The sequence below is a fragment of the Coturnix japonica genome, chromosome 9 (genome assembly GCF_054131305.1).
Source record: "Coturnix japonica strain WE chromosome 9, WE-NBRP24, whole genome shotgun sequence".
NCBI classification, from domain to species: domain Eukaryota; kingdom Metazoa; phylum Chordata; class Aves; order Galliformes; family Phasianidae; genus Coturnix; species Coturnix japonica.
The window spans coordinates 21904446-21931448 of NC_140671.1; the positions used below are offsets into that span (position 1 = coordinate 21904446).

Below are 27003 nucleotides of genomic sequence, written 5' to 3' on the forward strand. Positions count from 1 at the left end.
TGCACTGTTTTGCTGCCTCTGTGCAGGGCAGTGGTACAGCCTGGCGCTGGGGGGAGTGGGAGTGAAGTGATGGTACACCAGGGTGTGATACAACACTCAGCTTTGCTTAATGAAACAGTTTAACCCCCTCTTTTCCTCTCTGTGGCAGTGCTGAATCTGGCCAAGCATTACTTTCATGCTACAGACTACATGGGAACAGGTATAAGTACTGGTAAACAACGTCAGCTGTTTTCATCATAATTTCTGCTTTTATGTACGCCAGGCACCTTTGAGCAGCAACTCATTGATATGCTTTAACATTTTTGATCTCACATTTATAACTATTTGAACTGTTGCCTCAATTTCTTCTCCACGGGCAGGAAAACTGAGGCTCTAATAACTTAAGACCAATATTTCTGTGTATGCTTGACTTGCAGAACAACAACCTGCCTCTTCAAGACTTCTTAGAGCCTGAAATTTAATCAAAGAGTGTTGGTGCGTTTTGGTTCCAGAATGATGACTACTCCAGAAGGTGATTATCAATTGTTTTGGCTTACTCATATGCTTAGCTATCTCAAGTTAGCCATCCCAGCCATTAAAACTACTTACATCACTTATTTTTATTGGCAAATATAGGCAAAATGCCAAAATGTTGCAAGAGGATTTAGATATCCAGCTCCCATTGTTTACAGTTACAGTGTCAAACAGTAACTAGGCCTGAAGGAAAATACAGACTATTTGATCCCATGGCCTGGTGATGGTTTTGTTTTTTTTTTTGGACCACGCTGTGTCTACATTCAGAGTTTGATTCTGAGCCACTGAAGTCCACGAAAACACTATTGACTTTGGTGGGAGAAAAATACTAGGTTTCTAACAAAGTAACCTGTGCCAGAGCAGTGCTATGGGTATAGCAGCAGAACAGAGCAGGATGACTAACACATTGTATAAAGCATTGCTTTTATGTAGCAGCTTTAACTGATAGGTTCAGCTCAGTCAAGAGCATCTGCATGACCTTATGTCCTATTAGCAAGGTTTGCCTACTTAGCGAAGGGCCCTTGGTGTGCCGTGTCCTTGGGTGGCAGTAAGGAGTGTGGCCATGCAGAGCCCCTGAGGAGCAATGGCTGAACACCTGAAGGCGTGATTGATGAAACAGTTTAGGAAGAGAGCCAGCATTGGGTTGGACTTGATCCAGCATCTGTATACATAGATGGAGTTTCTCTGCTGTCCTGTTCTTTATCTGTGGCTGCAGGGGACGTGGCTCTTTCAGGTTCTTGAATATTGGTTTGCTTCTGGGAAACACAAAGGGCTAAAGACTTGTGCTGATACAAGTTACACTCTCATAGGTTACACTATTGTCTGGTTCTTATAAACTGTCACCCTGATGCTTATTTGATTCATCACTTCTTTCATCTCTCTGAAATGTGACTGAGCTGGCTAATGCTTTTATTATCCCTCACTAGATGTCAGGAAGAAGCAAACTTACACCAGTGTACATGAGGCAGTGAAAGCTGGTGATGTAGAACAGCTTGCATTAATGATAAAACGTGGAGCCTCTATCGACGAGGTGGATTTAGTCCACAAGTTTACACCATTGCACTGTGCTGCACACTCTGGAAGCCTGGAGGTAAAATCATAAAATCATAGAATAACCTGGGTTGAAAAGGACCACAATGATCATCCAGTTTCAACCACCTGCAGGGTTGGCAACAACCAGACCAGGCTGCCCAGAGTCACATCCAGCCTGGCCTTGAATGCCTGCAGGGATGGGGCATCCACAGCCTCCTTGGGCAACCTGTCACCACCCTCTGTGTGAAAAACTTCCCTCTAATCTCTAACCTAAACCTCCCCTGTCTCAGTTTAAATTCATCCCCCCTTGTCCTAAAAATATCTACCCTTGAAAACAGCCATGCCTCCCCTGTTTATGTTAGTGTTTGGACACAGCAAGGTTTTATGGGTTAACGTTTTCCTCTGGGGAGAGGCTGAACACAACATTGCTAGCTTTGATCAAGCTAGATCTATAATCTCTGCCTGCTCTTTTTTTCTGATTTAAGGTATTCACTAAGGAAAGATGTGCAGTTTGTTAGGACTACATTTTACCTTTCTGAAGCCCCAGGCAGTTTATGTAATCAGTGTCCTCAGATTTTACAAAATCAGAGCTTTTCTAACACCAAACAAGGTGTGCCTTCTGGTCTCCCCTTCTAGCCTCATTACCTTCTTTTGTCCTTGTGTTTTCCCCTTCACTCAGAACACTTGGAAAATCCATAAGGATATGTTTAATATTCTGAAAGTGACTGAGCCAAGCGAGAAGTGACACAAAAATGTTTGTTCATTTCCCAGTGTTCTGTCCCATGCCTCATTCTCTACAGAAACAGTTCAAATACAGTTCATTTTCATAAGCAAGAACACTGACTGTTGATGCAGAAATGATTTGATTTCCAGAAGGACTGAGCTGCTGCATTCAGCACAACATTCACCTTCCTGTTACAGCCTCCTTGTGCAATGTTTATAGCGATCTTACTTTGAAACAGCAAGGCTGTAAATAACCGTATAAAAAATGAAGTCCCAAAGGAAAGAGAGCTGGAGACTAGCCTAAAAGAAGACAGTAAATAGTAATGATGTGTAACAAAAAGCTTTAACTAGTTTTGTAGTTTATTATTTTCTTAATTGTTCTTTAAGCTTTCCATGGAAAGCAGTAACACCTGCTGAAAAAAAGGTGAATAAAGTTAAAATAATCTGTGATGGGTGAGAGGAGAGATGGGATTACATATACTCAAGAAAGCCTAATAAATGAACTGAGGCTTTACATTTGATTCATGGCATCTTTCCTGCTGTTCATTTTAGCTGGACTTCAAATGAGCATCTTTGCACCATTTTTCCCCAGTGTTTTTACCTCATGCCACATGAACGCTCTCACAGTCTGCATTTTAAGTATGGAATTGTAAGATAAAGAAGGCACACTGCAAGTCATTGCAATTAGTAGGTTGGTTGTGCTTTTTGTGCCCTTGGATGAAGCCTTGAGACCATGTCATTTCCTAACACTGTTTGAAATGTAACATCTACTGTTGATTTATAGTTAGCATTTGCCTCAGATGAGTTATAAGAATTGTTATGGAATAAGAGTTTATTAAATGAATAAGAGCTTGTTTTTGGTTGCGCAGTGCCTTCACTGGTTGCTCTGGCATGGAGCTGATGTGACACGTGTGACAGTCAGAGGCTGGACAGCAGCTCACCTTGCGGCAATCTGTGGGCAGGATGCTTGCGTGCAGGTATGTAGAGATATTCACTCTCCAGCAAAAGGAAGGCAGGCCTTTGGTTTGGACACTTCCTCATGAAGATCAGCTGAAAGTGTTCCTACTGGAGCTGGCTCTGTGTCTTTACAGCTGAAACCAAGTCACTGGTAAAATGACTGCACTCGTTTGTTCCCTCTGTGCTATCAGATTTATCAGAGGAACCCAGCTGACCATCTCAAGTCACCCTGTGAGACAGTGTTTGCTCTTTCAGCCTGTGAGCTTTGCATTTCTTGTAGGCTTTGTTAATAAATGGAGCAAACCTAGAAGCTCGAGATGACCGCGGGTGCAGCCCATGGGCAGTCGTACACATTGCAAACCATACTGCGAAGTGGAGCGGTGAGAGCCTTCTACCTGCAATTCCCTAATGCAGAGCCAGAGTCTGGTATCCTTTTCCATACCAAACCCCTCACTAACTGAGGTTTGGGACTATAGATTAACCTCTGTTGGTACATTCTCATTGGTGACGCTGTGAATTTATTTGTAGTGTAAATTTGCATTTTTTTAATCGTAAGATGTTAAAAAAATCCAGTTGTGTATTATATAACGACTAACACGGTGGTAGATGTCTGAAAACACAACTTTTATGTGTGTTTTATTTCAATGAAGCCACGAACCTGTGAGAAATACGTCTTATGCCGCTTTCGTGGCTTGAATTTGGAGAAATATTTGATTTTGTTTAAATAAAGTAGCACAATGAACTGTTGATACTTATTTATAGAATGTCTCATGTCTAAGCTTCATAAACTAACCTGCAGCTTTTGTTTTAGAATGTAAACGCAGCAGACAGGAATGACTGGAAGCCTGTTCATTATACTGCTTTTCATGGTCGCTTGGGCTGTTTGCAGCTTCTTGTTAGATGGGGAGCATGCATAGGTGATGTGGATACTGATGGAAACCTTCCAGGTATGTCAGGAATAATCATTTGGTTTTTCAGCCCTTGTTGTGGATGTGATAACTCTAGCACATCATATATAAAACACACCAGCAGCACTGATAGGACAATAGATAATGGTTTGGTAGGACAGAAGGGAACCACTTAAAACTAAAAAAGGAGATTAAATGGTAGGAATAAATTCTTTACTCACAGGGTGCTGAGGCCCTGGCATGGCTGCCCAGAGAGCTGTGGGTGCCCCATCCCTGGAGGTTCTCAGGGTCAGGTTGGATGGACCCTGGGCAGCCTGAGTTGTTGGGGGGCAGGCAGCCCATGGCAGGAGGTAGGAACTGGGTGATCTTTGAGGTCCCTTCCAACTGAACATGTCATTCTGTGATTCCAAGTCTCTGGAGCTGTTCAAGGCCAGGTCAGGTGGCATTTTGGGCAGCCTGGTCTAGTGGGAAGCATCACTGCCTCCCTGCCCATGGATGGTCTCTAAAGTCCTTTCCAAACCTAACTGATGACTGTATGATTTGTTCCATGCTATCAACCTCGTTATTCTATTTTTATAATGATGGGGGAATACATAAATCCCAAAGTACTTGTTGGTTGGCAGCAGTATCCTGTTCAGCTCCCACTGCTGCTGGCAAGGCTCAGAGCTCCTGGGAGCTGGCATAACTCACATCAGAAGCAGGCACAGCCTGACTGAGTGCTGTGTAGGTGGGCATTCCCTGTGCCTGTGCCAATGGAGATCATAGGAGGAGAAGGGCAGGTGGGGCAGCAGGCAGGTTCTGCTGCTATCTGCTCCTTTTTGAATGTATGCCAAGCTTGAACAGCTGTGCCAGTGTGATCAGATTCTGGCATGTTCATATGCAAGCTTTTGCATCCAACTACTTCTTAACTGGCTTGGTAAAACCCTTGTTCTCATTTACCTCTGATTTCTCCATCTTGATTTATGGCATACCAGTATTTCTGTGTTATCTATAGTCTGTACTCTCTTCAAAATCCTGTGTGTAGCCACTTTAGCACAAAAAATGAGCACTCTTTGTTTCTTGCCCTTCATAGTTTCTCCACTGTCCCTTTGCTTACCACGCTACTGCCTCAAATTACTCTGTAAGGTGAATGCTGTCTTTCAACCCTTTATTCTTGTTACATCGTTTCCCCTTTAACATTTGCCTTCTTAAGGTTTGTCATATTATTTGTTCTAAATAGCCTATTTTCTTACCTCTATAACTTGTTTGCAGGTTTAGATTTATTCTTTAAATCCATTTTAAAATATTTTATCCTCTGCCGAGTGCCATTTACCCAGAAAACTGATGTCTATGTTCTGTTCTGCAAACCCAGGCTTTGTTAAAGGACCTGGGGCTCTTACATCCCAGCAGGACATCTGGTGTAGTGGCTCAGGCAATAAAGAATCATGATGCTAGGTGCTCTGGTGACAACATAGAAGGTAGCTCAGTTTGCACTTGCTTCTGTTATCATCCAGAAGAAAGAAAATGCATTGTAACACTGTTAATAAAAGATTAACAGAAGTGCTGTGCTCTACATACCACTGTCAACTTAAATCATCTTTATATAATTCAGCTTCAAGATTAGTTGGCCAGTGCTATAATTTAATCTGAAAGTACTGACAGGAATTTACTGAGGTTGCAAATCTATGCTCCTAAAGCTCAAGAATTGTAACACTGCAACTTTTGCATGTTCAGCCTGGAGAAGAGGAGGCTCAGGGGAGACCTTATTGCTCTCTTTAACTTCCTGAAGGGGGGTTGTAGTGAGCTGGGGGTTGGCCTCTTCTCTCGTGTAATCAGTGATAGAACTAGAGGGAATGGTTTTAAGCTGCGCCAGGGGAGGTTCAGGCTGGACATTAGGAAGTATTACTTTCTCGGAAAGGGTGATGAGGCATTGGAATGCACTGCCCAGGGAGGTGGTGGAGTCACCAACCATGGGAGTGTTCAAGGAATGTTTGGATGTTGTGCTGAGGAATATGATTTAGCCAGGAAGTATTGGTAATGGTTGGACTAGATGATCTTCTAGGTCTTTTCCAACCTTGATAATTCTGTGATTCTGTGATGTGCCAGAAGTTAGCTTAGGGGACTTGTCCTGGATACATCATTAGCAACTATGAAGATAATCAGAAATACATAACTCTTTTGCCCACAGAATGTCAGTCAGAGCATTTTGATGGAGTGATAATGCATACTGAGTTAATACGTGGGGTGATAATCTATATTATGTTAATACATGGGGTGATAATACGTTGCATAATAACTGTGTTTATTTTGCAACTTCTTCCCATTGATGGGACTGGAGACTATGATTTATTACATAATAACAAACATATATTTTGTACCTCTTACTTTGCTACAGGCCCGGCACTCTACTGGTGTTGAATAACTAAAGCTCAGAGTAGCCTAAAGGACAGGGGAGGGAGCACTTCTGCCATATAGGGAAGCAGTCAGTGCTGCGCTGGGTCAGAACAGCTCCTGCTCACACAACTCTCCACAACTGTAAATGTTAAAATTGTAATAGAAGTGCATTGAATACATCTACATATTAATGGGAATATCAGGGGACGTACCTCCAAAGCTCTTCCCAATAAAGTGAATGTCACTGTCATTTTATAAGGTGAAGTAATGGAGCTGCAGAGGTGTGATGCAGTTTGCTGGGAGTGGTGCAATGGATGTGGGACTGAAACAGGTGCCCTAACTCCTAACCAAAGACTCCTCTTTCAATCCCTCTGTTGTCTTATCTAGGAGAGAGAGGCCAGATCACAGCTGCTAAGGAGTAAACATTCCATGGGAAACAGAAGACCCCACCAGTGCATCCCTAGTTGTTGCTCTGGGGTCTCTTGGCAGTGTCATGATGTGTTGGCTGCAGTCAGCTCTGACAGGGCATTTTCTTTTCAGATCCTGTTTTTGACAGCTTTCTTTTACCTCCTTTGCCTATAGCTGAACTCTGTCCTGGATAGGAGCTGAGCATTCCGTATCCAGCTGCCTGCTCCCTCCCACTGTGCACTGTTGGACACTAGATCTAACAGTTGGTGGAAACACTGCCTTCCTGGTGGTCAGCAATACCCTGCTCTAACATACTTGGTTTCCCCTTGTTCCATAGCTCATTTGGCAGCAGTGGAAGGACACCTGCATTGCTTTAAGTTCCTGGTCAGTAAAATGGCCAGTGTTATGCACACTTTAAAAGCAAGGAATGACCATGGAGAGACTCCAAGGGACTTGGCTGAGAGGTTCTATAAAGACAATATTCTGCAATATATTGACAGTGTGGAAAAAGAGGGGGAGCATCCAGAGACACAGGAAGGTGAGTAGGTATCAAATCTTAAAAGTTGATTAAAATTTACTGTTAAAATAGACATAGTAATTCTATGAAGCACTCGATTCTGAAATCTTGTATGAGCAGAACTATAACCTTTATATATTGCTATTGTAAGGTATGACTGTTGCTTAGGATGCTTGTGGCTCTTACTGACAGCTAGACTGGGATACTCTGCTCAACTTCATAAATAGTATTTACAATAATCAGAATAAAGCTTCTCACATTGTGTTGCAATATGAGTTGTTGTACCAAGTTGCCCATGTTCTGCCTAGACTCCAGCAGAGATCCAGAATCAATGAGTTTGCAGATTTGCCTGTTCATGATTCTCAATAACTGCTTAGCCTGGAAAGATCCCACTGAAATTAAGGTTACTTGCTAACCAGGAATACTACTGCAGTCAGCATAGCAAAGGACACGAGGGTGGTGAGGTTTCAGAGGAGGACGCTGAACAGAACAAGGATATGAGCACTGCACCTTCACCTCTCTACTATTCCCAGACACATGATTTCCCTATCTGCTAGTCTTTTGTCATTGTGCTTACAGGTATAAACACTAACACGCTCCACCTATAAAAAATAACCAGAAAAATCAAATGGCCTGCATGAATAGTTTTTAAACAAGAATCGTAGAATCATAGAATGGCCTGGATTGAAAAGGACTGCAGTGATCATCCAGTTTCAACCCCACTGCTATGTGCAGGGTCACCAGCCACCGGACCAGGCTGCCCAGAGCCACATCCAGCCTGGCCTTGAATGCCTGCAGGGATGGGGCATCCACAGCCTCCTTGGGCAACCTGTTCAGTGCGTCACCACCCTCTGTGTGAAAAATATCCTCCTAATATCTAACCTAAATCTGCCCTGCCTCAGTTTAAAACCATTCCCCTTTGTCCTATCACTGTCCACCCTCATAAACAGCCATTTCCCCTCCAGTTTATATGCTCCTTTCAAGGACTGGAAGGCCACAACAAGGTCTCCCCTGAGCCTTCTCTTCTCCAATCTAAACAAGCCCAGTTCCCTCAACCTTTCCTCATAGGACAGATGCTCCAGCCCTCTGATCATCTTAGTGGCCGTCCTCTGGACCCGCACCAAGAGCTCCATGTCCTTCCTGTACTGGGGACCCCAGGTCTGGATGCAGTACTGCAGATGGGGCCTCACAAGAGCTGAGTAGAGGGGGAGAAGTAGTATAGTTTATGTATTTGTTTAGACTATGGAAATCTGAATAGGTAGATGACTACTGTTACCGCCAGTAATAAACATTAGCTATAAAATAAAGGTATACTTCTTAGTTCAGATTTGTGAAATTAATCACTCAGCTGTATAAGATGCCTGTAGACGTAACCAAGTGAAGTTTAGTCAAGTCTGTGATGAACAATCCTAGATATGCAGCTGCATTTTAGCTAATTAAAGGTGCATTAACCTTGCTATGGAATGCCTGTGAGTGAGTTGTTATCAAAGATGCAAATTGAGACAAATATGAGCAGGTTTTGTGGAATTACTGGCATCTGCTCAGAAACATGCATTTCATTTTCAGTTTTAGATTTCCCAGCTCATGACGCTGCTTTCAGAGGGGACTTGTTAGAACTCAGAAGATTAGTGAGTTGTGGAGCAATCAATATTAATGAGCGGGATGATAAGGGATCCACTCTCATGCACAAAGGTAAGTAATTATGATCAGTGTTTGAGCTTTTTACTGTTTATTGCTGGCTTCTTTACTTAAATTTTCAACTGGCTGCTCATTAGATAAACTTAATGAAAACCAGCATCTCATTTTCTGAAGGCCTGAAGGAGCAACCTTGAAAAACATTTAATGACATATGCATATGCAGGGGTCACTTTAACAACAAAATAACCAAGCTGAAGTCAAGATAGAACACAGAATCACAGAATCACAGAATGACCCGGGTTGGAAGGGACCTCAAGGATCATGTAGTTCCAACCCTCTGCCTGGCAGGGCCACCAAACATACACCTTTACTAGATCAGGTTGCCTAGGGCCCTGTCCAACCTGGTCTTGAACACCTCCAAGGACGGGGCATCCACAACCTCACTGGGCAGCCTGTTCCAGGCCCTAACCACTCTCCTAGTGAAGAACTTCCCCCTAACATCCAACCTAAATCTTCCCTCTTTTAACTTAAAACCATTTCCCCTAGTCCTGCTATTAACAGTTTGTTTTAAAAAGAAAACAATTTGTATCCAAATAGAAATGGCAAAGAAAAGATAGAGGTATTCCTGTAATATACTTTTAACACAATTTCCCATAATTCGTTTTGCTCAGAGAAAAAATGGCAGAATTTTTTAAAACATGTAGAGAAAAACTTTACATTCCTTCACATTTCTTCCCACTACCTTTTCTTGGATAGTTTCTAGCCAACAATTGTTTCACCCCCAAACTTTACCTCCAGTGTTTCCGTTACGGAGAACTTTTATGGCTGATTATCAGTACATTTCCTTGTTTTAGTCTGACACATCTCCCAATGGGGTGCTGTCAGAGGCAGATCTGTTTTACCTTAAGAAAAAGGCTCGCTGGTTTCAGACAGACATGCCAAGGACAATCTTCCATATGTGAGACATCATTACTGGGGACCATGCAGTGTGGGCAGTAGCCGTGCTGATGCATGGGACTGAGAACATTTAGTACAGAAAGCTCACGTACAGAAAGAGTTGCACGTACATTTCAGGGACCAGAAAAAGGTTCAAACCCACTCCGTGTGATATTCCCTAAAAATCAATATACTCACATATTCTCTGAAATAGCATCTCTCCTTTGTGGTCTTAATGAACCCAAATTATGTCATGTTAAACCATGACAGAAAGGGGAAGTAAAAAGTTCAAAACGCTGCTGTACATGGCTGACTTGTGTTTACCTTTCTTCCCCCAGCTGCAGGACAAAGGCATATCCATTGCTTGCAGTGGTTGATTGAAATGGGGGCTGACTGTGACATTACAGATGATGCTGGAGAGACTCCAAAGGACGTAGCCAAGAGGTAGCAGTACATGCCACAGCTCTTTTGTTCAACATTTATTTTACTATTTAAATATCAAGTCAGCTTTGTTGTAATTACTCCTGATTTTTGGTGATGAAGCAAGAACTAATCAAGCCCTTGAACTACACTGATAAGCAAAGCCACATCGTAGCTGTAAAAGTCTGAACGTTTATTTTTTACTTATTTATTTTGAGCAAGGTCAGGCATGAAAGATGAAAACTATTGGATCTGCAAAAGGAAAATTGCGAGCCTGTGTGCTCCAGCTGTACAGAGCAAATGGGAGCTAGAGAAGGCTGGTTGATTTTTATTTGATAAAAGTAATGTAGTTGCTGATGAGATTCAGTTAAGAAATCCTACAAAGCAAAACATGTTTCTGAAGTGGGAGTCGCTGTAATAAGATTTCAGTGAGGCAGAGCGCTGTGGAAAGGAGATTGCTGCTCATGGTTTGTGCACTAATGCTTCCTCAGATCCTGAAACACTGTCCTCTGGACAGGAACACAAAGTGTTTTAGAGTTTCTATCTCATGTGGGGGGCATGGCTGTGTGCTTATAGGTTACAGGGTTATATCAGTGTAGGTTAACTGTTCTCTGTGCAGATTTGCCCAGCTAGCAGCTGTGGAACTTTTGACCCAAAGAACTGGTGATGATAACTCTAGTGATGAAGAACTGGATGCAAGCAACATAGCATTTTTTGAAAGACATGGTGTGGAAGGGAGTACAGATAGCAAAGAAGACTTAATCCTGGATAAAGAAGAGAAAAAGAATGCACGCAGTAAGCACTGTCTTTCTTCACTCCTTATTCCAACAGGCAGAAGAATTAGTTCTGTTTTCTAAGTAAGTCAACCTATCTGCACCTGCTTTGCTGTCAGTGGGTTTGATAATTAAGATGACATGAGACCAGTTGTTGAATTCAGCCACTGCACACAGCAATGCTGTAATACAGGCCTCCACTAACTCTATTTCCAGCCTGGGACAAAAGGGGGGAGAATAAACCCATTCTGAAGGAGAGTTCTGATGCAAAAGAGTGATCCTGCAATATGCGTGGTAGCTACTATGACCTGTGGCAGCTGGGGAATGGGGGGACAACTCCTAAAGTCCCCAGTCCAGTCTGAACTGGGCATCAGCTACCCAGCAAGATGAACAGCCAGCAGCCAGTCACCATGGAAGCATTCAAGGACCATTTCACTCCCTTTTCTAAATACAGAGAATTCATATTCTCTGTCCGGGACAAACTGATAACCTCTCAGTTCAGAATGTAGCAAAGGCTGCAGCTCACTTCAGTGTCCCAAGCTGAAAGCTGTTAACATACTCACTCCAGAATTTCCTTGCACCACACCTCACAATCTTAGCGAGATCAAGCAGCAGGGCTGCCATCCATCCCACTAACCGGAGGCAGAGCAGCAGGGCTGCCATCCATCCCACTAACCGGAGGCAGAGCAGCAGGGCTGCCATCCATCCCACTAACCGGAGGCAGAGCAGCAGGGCTGCCATCCATCCCACTAACCGGAGGCAGAGCAGCAGGGCTGCCATCCATCCCACTAACCAGAGGCAAAGCAGCAGGGCTGCCATCCATCCCACTAACCGGAGGCAGAGCAGCAGGGCTGCGGGCTCTATCCCGGCTCTCCCTGAGGCGGCCGATCTCGGCTCGGCAGCCATCCAGCTGGCTCTCCAGGTTTTCCCTCCTGACTCGCTCGGATTCCAGCTGAGACTCCAGCTCCCTCACGGTCCTGCAAAACACAAAGGGGACAAACAGCATCAAGAACAGCCAGCCGTGCCCAGTCCGCTCCAAGAGTGTTTTAAGGAGCAGGCTAGTGAGAGCAGAAAACAGCTCAAATGCAGCGTACTCCTGGCTCGGGACCCTTTGTAAAAGCTCCTGCGTCGACTGCTTTGACTACCATAGAGTCAGCTGTGCTCGACTCTTCTGACCGCGAGATGGAGACGTCTCCCTGCGCAGCGAACCAGCGCCGGGCTCCGGATGGGACGAAACCCAGCTCCGCCCCCAGCAGCAGCTGGCTCCTGTGCACACTTTCCGAAGTGATTTGGAACAATCAAATGAGAGACTGCATGACACTTCTAAAAGGAAGCTGAAGCACTGGTTGAGCCAGTTGCACAGGTCACATCAGTCACATTCACAGTGGCTATTAAATTAACTATTAAATTCCCGAAACTGCTTAGCTGAGACCTAATTCTGATCTATACCTATATATAACAGCAACTGACCACCTGAGAACCACTACTTCAGTTTCAGAAGGTCCTAGGGATGGACCTAGAGATGATGCTCTCTGGCCTCCACTAATTGCACATCACTTGTGACATGGGTTTGAGGAGGCCCAAGCACGTTAAGGACATGTTCATCTACAGTGACTAAGAACAGCACATAGCCAAATGTTTGACAGGCAGAGGTAGAGTTAGGGATGTCTTCTTGTGCAGGCTGTCATCCTGCACAAGCACAAGAAGAATGGAGCCATCAGTCATTTGTGTTGTACTGCAGTGTTGATCCTCATGGCAGGAGCCCACAAATGGCCTGAAGTCCTTTTCTTTTAAGCCTGGCTAAATTCACTAAGTGAAAAAGGCAGAATGGCCAAAGCAATCTGAGTGTAAAGTACCCTTAAAAAATGCACTAAAATGGAACACATTATAATGTTGGCCTTACTTCTTAAACTCCTTTTCCTCTTTTTTCATCCTCCTCTCCTCCTCAGTTATTCCTCCCAGCTGTCTGTAGATGCTGTAGGAAATTTCCAGAAGTTGCTGAAGTTCCTGAATCCTGCGATAGGCCCTTACTGTAAGACAGGATTCAACAGGTAAGTAAAATGCATGGAAATAGCTGAAGACATTCATGCTGATGTTCAGCATGACAAAGAGTCACACAAAGAGCAGTAACCACGCTCAGCAGATGCTGAGATACACCTGCACAGTACACTGCGCTCAGAAAAAAAGAGCATTCAACTGTGGTTTCACTGCAGGGATTATAACAGTCTAACAGTCAGAATGTCCTGTGCCACAATTCTCTAGAATTTCCTGAATGGAGGATGTAGTGAGCTGGGGGTTGGCCTCATCTCAGTGCTTACACTGAGCAAGTGCAAAAAGGGAAAAGCAAGACTGAAAGTGAAAAGCAAGACTGAAGGGGAAAAGCAGCAGTGAAACGGAAAAGCAAGACTAAAAGGGAAAAGCAGCATTGAAAAAGAAAAGAAAGACTAAAATGGAAAAGCAGCAGTGACAGGGAAAAGCAAGAATAAAAAGGGAAAAGCAGCAGTGAAAGGGAAAAGCAAGAATAAAAAGGGAAAAGCAGCAGTAAAAGGGAAAAGCAGCAGTGAAAGGGAAAATCAGCAGTGAAAGAGGAAAGGAAGACTAAATGGTAAAAGGAGCAGTGAAAGGGAAAAGCAAGACTAAAAGGGAAAAGCAGCAGTGAAAGGGAAAAGCAAGACTAAAAGGGAAAATCAGCAGTGAAGGGGAAAATAAGTAGTGAAAGAGAAAATCAGCAGTGAAATGGAAAACCAGCAGTGAATGGAAAAGCAGCAGTGAAAGGGAAAAGCAGCAGTGAAAGAAAAAAGCAGCAGAGAAAGGGAAAAGCGGCAGTTACAGGGAAAAGAAAGACTGAAAGGGAAAAGCAAGACTAAAATGGAAAAGCAAGACTAAAATGGAAAAGCAAGACTAAAATGGAAAAGCAAGACCAAAAGTGAAAAGCAAGAATAAAAGGGAAAAGCAAGAATAAAAGGGAAAAGCAAGACTAAAAGAAAAAAGCAAGACTAAAAGGGAAAAGCAAGACTAAAAGGGGAAAGCAGCAGAGAAAGGGAAAAGCAGCAGTGAAAGGGAAAAGCAAGACTAAAGGGAAAAGCAAGACTGAAGGGGAAAAGCAGCAGTGAAACGGACAAGAAGCAGTGAAAGGGAAAAGCAAGACTAAAAGGGAAAATCAGCAGTGAAAGGGAAAATCAGCAGTGAAATGGAAAAGCAGCAGTGAAAGGGAAAAGTAGCAGTGAAAGGGAAAAGCAGAAGTGAAAGGGAAAAGCAGCAGTGAAAGGGAAAAGCATGACTAAAAGGGAAAGGCAAGACTAAAAGGGAAAAGCAAGACAAAAAGGAAAAAGCAGCAGTGAAAGGGAAAAGCAGCAGTGAAAGGGAAAAGCAGCAGAGAAAGGGAAAAGCATCAGTGAAATGGAAAAGCAAGACTGAAATGGAAAAGCAGCAGTGAAACGGAAAAGCAAGACTAAAAGGGAAAGGCAGCAGTGAAAGGGAAATACAGCAGTGAAAGGGAAAAGCAGCAGTGAAAGGGAAAAGCAAGACTGATAGGGAAAAGCAAGATTGAAAGGGAAAAGCAAGACTGAAAGGGAAAAGAAAGACTAAAAGGAAAAAGCAAGAGTAAAAGGGAAAAGCAAGACTGAAAGGGAAAAGCAGCAGTGAAAAGAGAAAAGCAAGACTAAAAGGGAAAAGCAGCAATGAAAGAGGAAAAGCAGAAGTGAAATGGAAAAGCAAGACTAAAAGGGAAAAGCAAGAATAAATGGGAAAAGCAGCAGTGAAATGGAAAAGCAGCAGTGAAATGGAAAAGCAGCAGTGAAAGGGAAAAGCAGCAGTGAAAGGGAAAAGCAGCAGTGAAAGGGAAAAGCAGCAGTGAAAGAAAAAAGCAGCAGTGAAAGGGAAAAGCAGCAGTGAAAGGGAAAAGCAGCAGTGAAAGGGAAAAGCAAGACTGAAATGGAAAAGCAGCAGTGAAATGGAAAAGCAGCAGTGAAAGGGAAAAGCAGCAGTGAAAGGGAAAAGCAGCAGTGAATGGGAAAAGCAGCAGTGAAAGGGAAAAGCAAGACTTAAAGGGAAAAGCAGCAGTGAAAGGGAAAAAGCAAGACTGATATGGAAAAGCAGACTGAATGGGAAAAGCAAGACTAAAAGGGAAAAGCAAGACAAAAGCGGCAGTGAAAACGAAAAGTAGCAGTGAAATGGAAAAGCAAGACTGAAATGGAAAGGCAAGACTGAAAGGGAAAAGCAAGATTAAAGGGAAAAGCAGCAGTGAATGGGAAAAGCAGCAGTGAAAGGGAAAAGCAGCAGAGAAAGGGAAAAGCGGCAGTTACAGGGAAAAGAAAGACTGAAAGGGAAAAGCAAGACTGAAAGGGAAAAGCAGCAGTGAAAGGGAAAAGCAGCAGAGAAAGGGAAAAGCGGCAGTTACAGGGAAAAGAAAGACTGAAAGGGAAAAGCAAGACTAAAATGGAAAAGCAAGACTAAAATGGAAAAGCAAGACCAAAAGTGAAAAGCAAGAATAAAAGGGAAAAGCAAGAATAAAAGGGAAAAGCAAGACTAAAAGAAAAAAGCAAGACTAAAAGGGAAAAGCAAGACTAAAAGGGGAAAGCAGCAGAGAAAGGGAAAAGCAGCAGTGAAAGGGAAAAGCAAGACTAAAGGGAAAATCAAGACTGAAGGGGAAAAGCAGCAGTGAAACGGACAAGAAGCAGTGAAAGGGAAAAGCAAGACTAAAAGGGAAAATCAGCAGTGAAAGGGAAAATCAGCAGTGAAATGGAAAAGCAGCAGTGAAAGGGAAAAGTAGCAGTGAAAGGGAAAAGCAGAAGTGAAAGGGAAAAGCAAGACTAAAAGGGAAAAGCGGCAGTGAAAGGGAAAAGCAGCATTGAAAGGGAAAAGCAGCAGTGAAAGGGAAAAGCATGACTAAAAGGGAAAGGCAAGACTAAAAGGGAAAAGCAAGACAAAAAGGAAAAAGCAGCAGTGAAAGGGAAAAGCAGCAGCGAAAGGGAAAAGCATGACTAAAAGGGAAAGGCAAGACTAAAAGGGAAAAGCAAGACAAAAAGGAAAAAGCAGCAGTGAAAGGGAAAAGCAGCAGTGAAAGGGAAAAGCAGCAGAGAAATGGAAAAGCAAGACTGAAATGGAAAAGCAGCAGTGAAACGGAAAAGCAAGACTAAAAGGGAAAGGCAGCAGTGAAAGGGAAATACAGCAGTGAAAGGGAAAAGCAGCAGTGAAAGGGAAAAGCAAGACTGATAGGGAAAAGCAAGATTGATAGGGAAAAGCAAGACTGAAAGGGAAAAGAAAGACTAAAAGGAAAAAGCAAGAGTAAAAGGGAAAAGCAAGACTGAAAGGGAAAAGCAGCAGTGAAAAGAGAAAAGCAAGACTAAAAGGGAGAAGCAGCAATGAAAGAGGAAAAGCAGAAGTGAAATGGAAAAGCAAGACTAAAAGGGAAAAGCAAGAACAAAAGGGAAAAGCAGCAGTGAAAGGGAAAAGCAGCAGTGAAATGGAAAAGCAGCAGTGAAAGGGAAAAGCAGCAGTGAAAGGGAAAAGCAGCAGTGAAAGGGAAAAGCAAGACTGAAATGGAAAAGCAGCAGTGAAATGGAAAAGCAGCAGTGAAAGGGAAAAGCAGCAGTGAAAGGGAAAAGCAGCAGTGAATGGGAAAAGCAGCAGTGAAAGGGAAAAGCAAGACTAAAAGGGAAAAGCAAGACAAAAGCGGCAGTGAAAACGAAAAGTAGCAGTGAAATGGAAAAGCAAGACTGAAATGGAAAGGCAAGACTGAAAGGGAAAAGCAAGATTTAAGGGAAAAGCAGCAGTGAATGGGAAAAGCAGCATTGAAAGGGAAAAGCAGCAGTGAAAGGGAAAAGCAAGACTGTAAGGGAAAAGCAAGACTGAAAGGGAAAAGCAGCAGTGAAAGGGAAAAGCAAGATTAAAAGGGAAAGGCAAGACTAAAAGGGAAAGGCAAGACTAAAAGTGAAAAGCAAGAATAAAAGTGAAAAGCAAAAATAAAAGGGAAAAGCAAGACAAAGAGAAAAAAGAAAGACTAAAAGGGAAAAGCAAGACTAAAAGGGAAAAGCAGCAGTGAAAGGGAAAAGCAGCAGTGAAAGGGAAAAGCAAGACTGATACGGAAAAGCAAGACTGAATGAAAAAGCAAGACTGAAAGGGAAAAGCAACAGTGACAGGGAAAAGCAAGACTAAAAGGGAAAAGCAGCAGTGAAAGTGAAAAGATTGACTAAAAGGGAAAAGCAGCAGTGAAAGGGAAAAGCAAGACTAAAAGAGAAAGGCAAGACTAAAAGGGGAAAGCAAGAATAAAAGGGAAAATCAAGACTAAAAAGAAAAAGCAGCAGTGAAAGGGAAAAGAAGCAGTGAAAAGGAAAAGCAGCAGTGAATGTGAAAAGCAGCAGTGAAAGGGAAAAGCAAGACGAAAAGGGAAAGGAAAAATTAAAAGGGAAAGGCAAGACTATAAGGGAAAAGCAGCAGTGAAAAGGAAAAGCAGCAGCGAAAGGGAAAAGCAGCAGCGAAAGGGAAAAGCAGCAGCGAAAGGGAAGAGCAGCAGTGAAAGGGAAAAGCAAGACTAAAAGAGAAAGGCAAGACTAAAAGGGAAAAGCAAGTATAAAAGTGAAAAGCAAGAATAAAAGGGAAAAGCAAGACTAAAAGAAAAAAGCAAGACTAAAAGGGAAAAGCAAGACTAAAAGGGGAAAGCAGCAGAGAAAGGGAAAAGCAGCAGTGAAAGGGAAAAGCAGCAGTGAAAAGGAAAAGAAGCAGTGGAAGGGAAAAGCAGAAGGTAAAGGTAAAAGCAGCAGTGAAAGGGAAAAGCAGCAGTGAAAGGGAAAAGCAGCAGTGAAAGGGAAAAGCAGAAGGGAAAGGGAAAAGCAGCATTGAAAGGGAAAGGCTAGACTAAAAGGGAAAGGCAAGATTAAAAGGGAAAGGCAAGGCTAAAAGGGAAAGGCAAGACTAAAAGGGAAAGGCAAGACTAAAAGGGAAAGGCAAGAACAAAAGGGAAAAGCAGCAGTGAAAGGGAAAAGCAGCAGTGAAAAGGAAAAGAAGCAGTGGAAGGGAAAAGCAGAAGGTAAAGGTAAAAGCAGCAGTGAAAGGGAAAAGCAGCAGTGAAAGGGAAAAGCAGCAGTGAAAGGGTAAAGCAGTAGTGAAAGGGAAAACCAGCACAGAAAGGGAAAATCAAGACTAAAAGGGAAAAGCAAGATTAAAAGGGAAAAGCAAGACTAAAAAGGAAAAGCAAGACTAAAAGGGAAAAGCAGCAGTGAAAGGGAAAATCAGCAGTGAAAGGGAAAAGCATCAGAAAGGGAAATGGAAAAGCAGCAGTGAATGGGAAAAGCAAGACTAAAAGGGAAAGGCAAGACTAAAAGGGAAAGGCAAGAGTAAAAGGGAAAGGCAAGACTAAAAGGGAAAAGCAAGACTAAAAGGGAAAAGCAAGAATAAAAGGGAAAAGCAAGAATAAAAGGGAAAAGCAGCAGTGAAAGAGAAAAGCAGCAGTGAAAGTGAAAAGCAGCAGTGAAAAGGAAAAGAAGCAGTGAAAGGGAAAAGCAGCAATGAAAGGAAAAAGCAACAGTGAAAGGGACAAGCAAGACTAAAAGAAAAAAGAGGCAGTGAAAGGGAAAAGCAGCAGTGAAAGGGAAAAGCAGCAGTGAAAGGGAAGAGCAGCAGTGAATGGGAAGAACAGCAGTGAAAGGGAAGGGCAGCAGTGAAAGGGAAGAGCAGCAGGGAAAGGGAAGAGCAGCAGGGAAAGGGAAGAGCAGCAGGGAAAGGGAAGAGCAGCAGGGAAAGGGAAGAGCAGCAGGGAAAGGGAAGAGCAGCAGGGAAAGGGAAGAGCAGCAGGGAAAGGGAAAAGCAGCAGGGAAAGGAAAAAGCAAGACTAAAAGGGAAAAGCAGCAATGGAAGGGAAAATCAGCAGTGAAAGGGAAGAGCAGCAGTGAAAGGGAAGAGCAGCAGTGAAAGGGAAAAGGAAGACTAAAAGGGAAAAGCAAGATTAAAAGTGAAAAGGAAGACTAAAAGGTAAAATCAGCAAGGAAAGGGAAAAGCAGCAGCGAAAGGGAAAAGCAGCAGCGAAAGGGAAAAGCAGCAGTGAAAGGGAAAAGCAAGACTAAAAGAGAAAGGCAAGACTAAAAGGGAAAAGCAAGAATAAAAGTGAAAAGCAAGAATAAAAGGGAAAAGCAAGACTAAAAGAAAAAAGCAAGACTAAAAGGGAAAAGCAAGACTAAAAGGGAAAAGCAAGACTAAAAGGGAAAAGCAGCAGTGAAAGGGAAAAGCAGCAGTGAAAAAGAAAAGCAGCAGTGAAAGGGAAAAGCAGCAGTGAAAGGGAAAAGCAGCAGTGAAAGGGAAAAGCAGCAGTGAAAGGGAAAAGCAGGACTAAAAGGGAAAAGCAAGACTAAAAGGGAAAAGCAAGACTAAAGGGAAAAGCAAGACTAAAAGGGAAAAGCACGACTAAAAGAGAAAAGCAAGACTATTAGGGAAAAGCAAGAATCAAAGGGAAAAGCAAGACTAAAAGGGAAAAGCAATACCAAAAGGGAAAAGCAGCAGTGAAAGGGAAAAGCAGCAGTGAAAGGGAAAAGCAGGAGTAAAAGGGAAAAGCAAGACTAAAAGGGAAAAGCAGCAGTGAAAGGCAAAAGCAGCAGTGAAACAGAAAAGCAGCAGTGAAAGGGAAAAAAGACTAAAAGGTAAAAGCAGCGGTGAAAGGGAAAAGCAAGACTAAAATGGAAAAGCAGCAGTGAAAGGGAAAAGCAGCAGTGAAAGGTAAAAGCAGCAGTAAAAAGAAAGGCAATACTAAAAGGGAAATCAGCAGTGAAAAGGGAAAAGCAGGAGTAAAAGGGAAAAGCAAGACTAAAAGGGAAAAGCGACACTAAAACTAAAAGGGAAAAGCAACACTAAATGAGAAAGGCAAGACTATTAGGGAAAACCAAGAATAAAAGGGAAAAGCAAGACTAAAAGGGAAAAGCAAGAGTAAAAGTGAAAAGCAGCAGTGAAAGGGAAAAGCAGCAGTGAAAGGGAAAAGCAAGACTAAAAGGTAAAAGCAGCAGTGAAAGGGAAAAGCAAGACTAAAAGGTAAAAGCAGCAGTGAAAGGGAAAAGCAGCAGTGAAAGGGAAAAGCAAGACTAAAAGGTAAAAGCAGCAGAGAAAGGGAAAAGCAGCAGTGAAAGGGAAAAGCAGCAGTGAAAGGGAAAATCAGCAGTGAAAGGGAAAAGCAGCAGTGATAGGGAAAAGCAAGACAAAAAGGGAAAATCAGCAGTGAATGGGAAAAGCAAGACTAAAAGGTTAAAGCAGCAGTGAAAGGGAAAAGCAGCAGTGAAAGGGAAAAGCAAGATTAAAAGGGAAAAGCAGCAGTGAAATGGAAAAGCAGCAGTGAAAGGGAAAAGCAGCAGTGAAAGGGAAAAGCAGCAGTGAAAGGGAAAAGCAGCAGTGAAAGGGAAAAGCAGCAGTGAAAGGGAAAAGCAAAACTAAAAGAAAAAGGCAAGACTATAAGGGAAAAGCAAGACTAAAAGGGAAAAGCAAGAATAAAAGGGAAAATCAAGACTAAAAAGAAAAAGCAGCAGTGAAAGGGAAAAGCAGCAGTGAAAGGGAAAAGCAGCAGTGAAATGGAAAAGCAGCAGTGAAAGGGAAAAGCAGCAGTGAAAGGGAAAAGCAGCAGTGAAAGGGAAAAGTAGAAGGGAAAGGGAAAAGCAGCAGTGAAAGGGAAAAGCAGCAGTGAAAGGGAAAAGCAGCAGTGAAAGGGAAAAGGAAGACTAAAAGGGAAAAGCAAGACTAAAAGGGAAAGGCAAGACTAAAAGGGAAAGCCAAAACTAAAGGGGAAAAGCAAGACTAAAAGGTAAAAGCAGCAGTGAAAAGGAAAAGCAGCAGTGAAAGGGAAAAGCAGCAGTGAAGGGTAAATGCAAGAGTAAAAGAAAAAAGCAGCAGTGAAAGGGAAAAGCAGCAGTGAAAGGGAAAAGCAAGACTAAAAAGGAAAAGCAAGACGAAAAGGGAAAATCAAGACTAAAAGGGAAAAGCAGCAGTGAAACGGAAAAGAAGCAGTGAAAGAAAAAACAGAATTGAAAAGGAAAAGCAGCAGTGAAAGGGAAATGCAGCAGTGAAAGGGAAAAGCAGAAGGGAAAGGGAAAAGCAGCATTGAAAGGGAAAGGCTAGACTAAAAGGGAAAGGCAAGATTAAAAGGGAAAGGCAAGACTAAAAGGGAAAGGCAAGACTAAAAGGGAAAGGCAAGACTAAAAGGGAAAGGCAAGAACAAAAGGGAAAAGCAGCAGTGAAAGGGAAAAGCAGCAGTGAAAAGGAAAAGAAGCAGTGGAAGGGAAAAGCAGAAGGTAAAGGTAAAAGCAGCAGTGAAAGGGAAAAGCAGCAGTGAAAGGGAAAAGCAGCAGTGAAAGGGAAAAGCAGCAGAGAAAGGGAAAAGCGGCAGTTACAGGGAAAACCAGCACAGAAAGGGAAAATCAAGACTAAAAGGGAAAAGCAAGATTAAAAGGGAAAAGCAAGACTAAAAGGGAAAAGCAGCAGTGAAAGGGAAAATCAGCAGTGAAAGGGAAGAGCAGCAGTGAAAGGGAAGAGCAGCAGTGAAAGGGAAAAGGAAGACTAAAAGGGAAAAGCAAGATTAAAAGTGAAAAGGAAGACTAAAAGGTAAAATCAGCAAGGAAAGGGAAAAGCAGCTTTGAAAGGGAAAAGCAGCAGTGAAAAGGAAAAACAGCAGTGAAAGGGAAAAGCAAGACTGAAAGGGAAAAGCAGCAGTGAAAGGGAAAAGCAAGACTGAAAGGGAAAAGCAGCAGTGAAAGGGAAAGCAGGATTGAAAGGGAAAAGCAGCAGTGAAAGGGAAAATCAGCAGGGAAAGGGAAAAGCAGCATGAAAGGGAAAAGGAAGACTAAAAATGAAAAGTAGCACTAAAAGGGAAAAGCAAGACTAAAAGGGGAAAAGCAAGACTAAGAAGGAAAAGCAGGAGTGAAAGGGGAAAGCAGCAGTGAAAGGGAAAAGCAAGACTAAAAGGGAAAAGCAGCAGAGAAAGGGAAAAGCAGCAGTGAAAGGGAAGAGCAGCAGTGAAAGGGAAGAGCAGCAGGAAAAAGGAAAAGCAGCAGGGAAAAGGAAAAGCAGCAGGGAAGGGGAAAAGCAGCAGGGAAGGGGAAAAGCAGCAGGGAAGGGGAAAAGCAGCAGTGAAAGGGAAAAGCAGCAATGGAAGGAAAAAGCAAGACTAAAAGGGAAAAGCAAGACTAAAAGGGAAAGGCGAGACTAAAAGGGAAAAGCAGCAATGGAAGGGAAAATCAGCAGTGAAAGGGAAGAGCAGCCCTGAAAAGGAAAAGCAGTAGTGAAACGGAAAAGCAGCAGGGAAACGGAAAAGCAGCATGAAAGGGAAAAGGAAGACTAAAAGGGAAAAGCAAGATTAAAAGTGAAAAGGAAGACTAAAAGGGAAAAACAAGATTAAAAGTGAAAAGGAAGACCAAAAGGGAAAATCAGCAAGGAAAGGGAAAAGCAGCAGTGAAAAGGAAAAAGAGCAGTGAAAGGGAAAAGCAAGACTGAAAGGGAAAAGCAGCAGTGAAAGGGAAAAGCAGTGGTGAAAGGGAAAATCAGCAGTGAAAGGGAAAATCAGCAGTGAAAGGGAAGAGCAGCAGTGAACGAGAAGATCAGCAGTGAACGGGAAGAGCAGCAGTTACAGGGAAAAGCAGCATGAAAGGGAAAAGGAAGACTAAAAGGTTAAAGCAAGATTAAAAGTGAAAAGGAAGACTAAAAGGGAAAATCAGCAAGGAAAGGGAAAAGCGGCAGTGAAAGGGAAAAGCAGCAGTGAAAAGGAAAAGCAGCGGTGAAAACGAAAAGCAGCAGTGAAAGGGAAAAGCAAGACTAAAAGGGAAAAGCAGCATTGAAAGGGAAAAGCAAGACTAAAAGGCAAAAGCGAGACTAAAAGGGAAAAGCAGCAGTGAAAGGGAAAAGCAGCAGTGAAAGGGAAGAGCAGCAGGAAAAAGGAAAAGCAGCATGAAAGGGAAAAGGAAAAGCAGCAGGGAAAAGGAAAAGCAGCAGTGAAAGGGAAAAGCAGCAGTGAAAGGGAAAAGCAGCAGGGAAAGGGAAAAGCAGCAGGGAAGGGAAAAGGAGCAGGGAAAGGGAAAAGTAGCAGGGAAAGGGAAAAGCAGCAGGGAAAGGGAAAAGCAGCAGGGAAAGGGAAATGCAGCAATGGAAGGAAAAAGCAAGACTAAAAGGGAAAGGCAAGACTAAAAGGGAAAGGCAAGACTAAGGGAAAAGCAAGACTAAAAGGGAAAAGCAGCAGTGAAAGGGAAAAGCGGCAGTGAAAGGGAAAAGGAGCACAGAAAAGCAGCACTGAAAGGGAAAAGGAACAAGAAAATGCAGCACTGAAAGGGAGAAGGAGCCGTGAAAGTGAGAAGCAGAACTGATAAAGAAAATGAGCCCTGAAATGGAAAAGGAGCCGTGAGAGGGAAAAGGAGAACTGATAAAGAAAAGCAGCCCTGAAAGGGAAAAGCAGCCTTGAAAGGGAAAAGGAGCCCCGAAAGGGAAAGGAACAGCATAAAGTAACACTGATAGGGAAAAGGAGTACATAAAGGGCAAAGGCAATACTGAAAGAGAAAAGGAGCCCTGAAAGGGAAAAGCATCAAAGCAAGGGAAAAGAAGCACTGAAAGGTAAAAGGAACAAGCACAGGGAGCAGGCAGGTAGGCACAGCAATCAAAATTATATCATTCATGACATAAGAAACTCACTTTTGCCTGGTGGCAACGACAGTCCATTCCCATCCTGTCCCTCCATGTAATGAACATTGCATTTGGCCTTCTAACAGCCTCCTGGATGAATCCACCAAAAGCAAGGAAGCACCCTGCCCTTACTCTGAAGAGAGAAAGAAAGCAAAGTTCATGGAAACAGGCACACAAGGCTCGCAACAAGACACGGTGCTCCAGATCATGACAGAGATAGGGCTACCACAGTGCCAGAACATGATTTACCACTAAAGGAAACATCTGGGGGCACATTCACAACTTCAGCACAAGCTGTAACGGCTCAGCATGTTTAGCTTTATCGTTCAGCTGGAGAACGAGATTCTCCGAAGTATCAGTCAGCAAGCACTCGGATGAGCCTGCCCTCTGGTTTTAACGATGACAGACATCATTACTGCCACCTCTGACACCTTACCAGGAGATGCTTCCATTTATTAGCTTGGTTTTGATTCCTTCCATCAGCAGCTGCTCCTAAACTGACCTCCATTCATACAGTGATACCATCAACTTCCAGCACGAGCTGACCTGCAAGACAGAGAAGAGAAAGAAGGATGGCAACAAACACTGACATAGCACAATCTAATATTCTTGAACAGCCACAAAAGAGACAAAACAGGAGATAAGTGCATCTGCAGCAACACCCCAGTTCATAAAGAAACGCAACTCCAGCCTGGCCTCAGCAGCCCTTATATATTTCTTACACATTTGATTAAGCCGACTGCAGTTTGAACCAGGAGAATTCACAGTCTCTTGCAAATGAGCAATACAAAGAAATATAAAAAAAAAAAAAAAAGGAAAACACACAAACACACCTCCCTGACATGACATCTTGCCTCCTGAGCAGGTCACAGTGTCCCTCACTCAGATGTAGAGCAGGGAGGAAGATGAGACCCCATGTGTTCCTTGCTGCGCACTCCCATCTAAAAGGTCCATATGCTCCTTGGGAAGCACAATGCCACCTGAGGAAAAGAGAAAGCAAGAACAGGACATGCAGGCGGCTATCACCCAGCAGAAGGCCAGATCCTTCCATCTGTTATCCGCTCCTCTTTTTAGTCCTAATAGGGCCCCGAGGATACAGAAATAGCAGTGCTTAGCAGAAGGACTCGGAGAAGGACCGGTAGAAACTGTCAGGAGGACAACTGGCATCGTGTGGACACAAACAGGCTGTTGGTGCAAGGAAGGAAACAGCACCTGAGCATTTCACCAGACAGGTTCCATCCTCTCTGTCTTCCTGCAAAGATACAAGGATAAAAACTTCATTTCCTCTGAGCAACAATTGGAAACAAGATCAGAAAATTATTCATTCAAAGGCACTTTTAGGAGATGTATAACAGAGTCCTTCCCAGTTACACAAGCTTACGCTGTGGCCTTTGGAGAAACAAGCTGCCTTTGTGGTCCTGAGGACTCCTTTTTGTCATCTGTTGGGCACACCTAGAGAGCTTTTCTTGTACAAACCTATGCCCTGTGTACCTTTCTCCATCCCAAAACCTAGAGTTGCGGTGCAGACACTGGAGGCTGACCAGAGCAGTAAAAGAACAGAAGAGGGGAAAAGCAGATACAGGTAAGACACCTAAAAGAAAGGAAAAGAGCAGAAGAGAAGGAAGGATACGGTTAAGAACAAAGGACAGAAGATGGAAAGTGCTATAGAGGATTGGACTGGACATGAGCAGATCAGAGCTACACCAAGGTGTGGCTTCTCTGTGTCCCTATCCACCACTGGCAACATCCCCCAATGACAGGGATGATGCTGCTCCAGCAGCTGATGGGGTTGTGGTCTGGGGTTACGTTCTATGCAGAGCCTCCACAACCTGCTACAGACCTCCAGTTCCCTGCCACTTCTTTTTTTTCCAGGTGTCTGCACACAAGGAACAGGTGTTCTCTATGCCCTGCATACTGGTAATTAGTGTGGGCAATTACTGTGTGGGAATTGGGGGAGGGAAATTCAGGGGTGGGATAGTGAGGAGGAATTGGAGGGGGCTGGGAAATTGTTTGGGTGGGATTGTAGAGATCAGATACAACTGCTAGGATGGGGGATATTTGGTTGGAAATACTGTCATTTCTATTACTCATTGCTTTGTATAAGTTATTAAATGCTTTATGTTCCCTCTGCTACATCTCTGCTTGCAGTCATTTGTGCAGTGACAAAGGTCCTCAGCTCTACATGCCCCTCCAGGGTAGGATGGAGCACCACAGATGGCAGTGTTCCACAGCTGCCACCAGCAGCCCCAGCTCGTCCCTCCACACCTGAGGTGTGAGTGGCTGTGAGAGGAATGTCTCTGTGGAAGTGCAGCTCATTCCTCCCCTCTGATGGGGGCAGAAGGCATCTGCATTTCCCTCATGGCTCTTATTTCCTGCGTTACTGTGGGAAATGAGCTCAGCCACTGTGGCTCTCTACTATGGCAAGCTCTGCAGCTCTGCCACTGTCTTTATACTCAGCTGTTCCTGTGTGTAATGCTCCACACTTGGACCCTGCAGAGCCCAGAGGCCTCCTTGGCTGCTGTTACTCACCTGGACATTGAGGGTGCTGTGTCTCCAGTCTGTACCTGCTTCCAGGTGGCACTTGCAAGACACTGCGAGTCCACCTGGTTGGAACTGCAGTCAACAAACACAAATGTGAAAGAAATAAGAAAGGATTCTTTCATTTCACAGGCTTTCATCTCCATTGAAAGATGTTCTGCTGTGCAGCACAGCTGGGAGCATTTCATATGTGCAAAAAAGGGGGATAGGCCCTGGCTGTGCCGGGCCCCCTTCCGGCCCAGGCCCCAAAGCAGCCCCGACTGTGCTGGGTTCCCCTCTCACCTGGGCCCTGCAGTGGCCTCAGCTGTGCCTGGTCCCCCTCTGCTCTGGGCCCTGAGCTGGCCCCAGCTGTGCCTGGTCCTCCTCCATCCTGGGCCCCAAGGCCCTGCCTCTGCCTGCTCCCCCTCTGCTCTGGGCCCTGAGCTGGCCCTAACTGTGCCAGGCCCCCCTCTGGCACAGGCCCTGCCTCAAGCCCCGCCCCCTGTGGGCAGCAGTGCTAGTGCCTGTTGGTTTTGCTCTCTTCCCTCTTCTTTCCCTGTTCTCTTCACAAATGCTTTCAGATCCCCCAGGATGACGTGCACTGATACTGCTGCCTTCTTCCTGCACAAACTTTCTGGGCAGCTCAGCTTTT

At 43.8% G+C, this 27003-nt stretch overlaps 1 long non-coding RNA gene across 5 annotated transcripts; it reads right to left on the minus strand.

The window, feature by feature from the left end:
* LOC146759845 (uncharacterized) lies at positions 1–26448 on the minus strand. Of its 5 annotated transcripts, XR_014932071.1 has the most exons (6): positions 26364–26433; positions 25047–25086; positions 24668–24814; positions 24271–24380; positions 23844–23967; positions 575–13228 (listed from the first exon to the last, which is right to left on the minus strand). It is a non-coding gene; the product is annotated as an uncharacterized LOC146759845 (long non-coding RNA). The 5 variants fall into 5 exon arrangements; XR_014932070.1 differs by lacking the exon at positions 26364–26433 and adding an exon at positions 1–450 and having other exon boundaries at positions 1463–13228; positions 24668–26123; XR_014932072.1 differs by lacking the exon at positions 25047–25086 and having other exon boundaries at positions 26364–26448.
* Between the last annotated feature and the right edge of the window lie 555 nt (positions 26449–27003).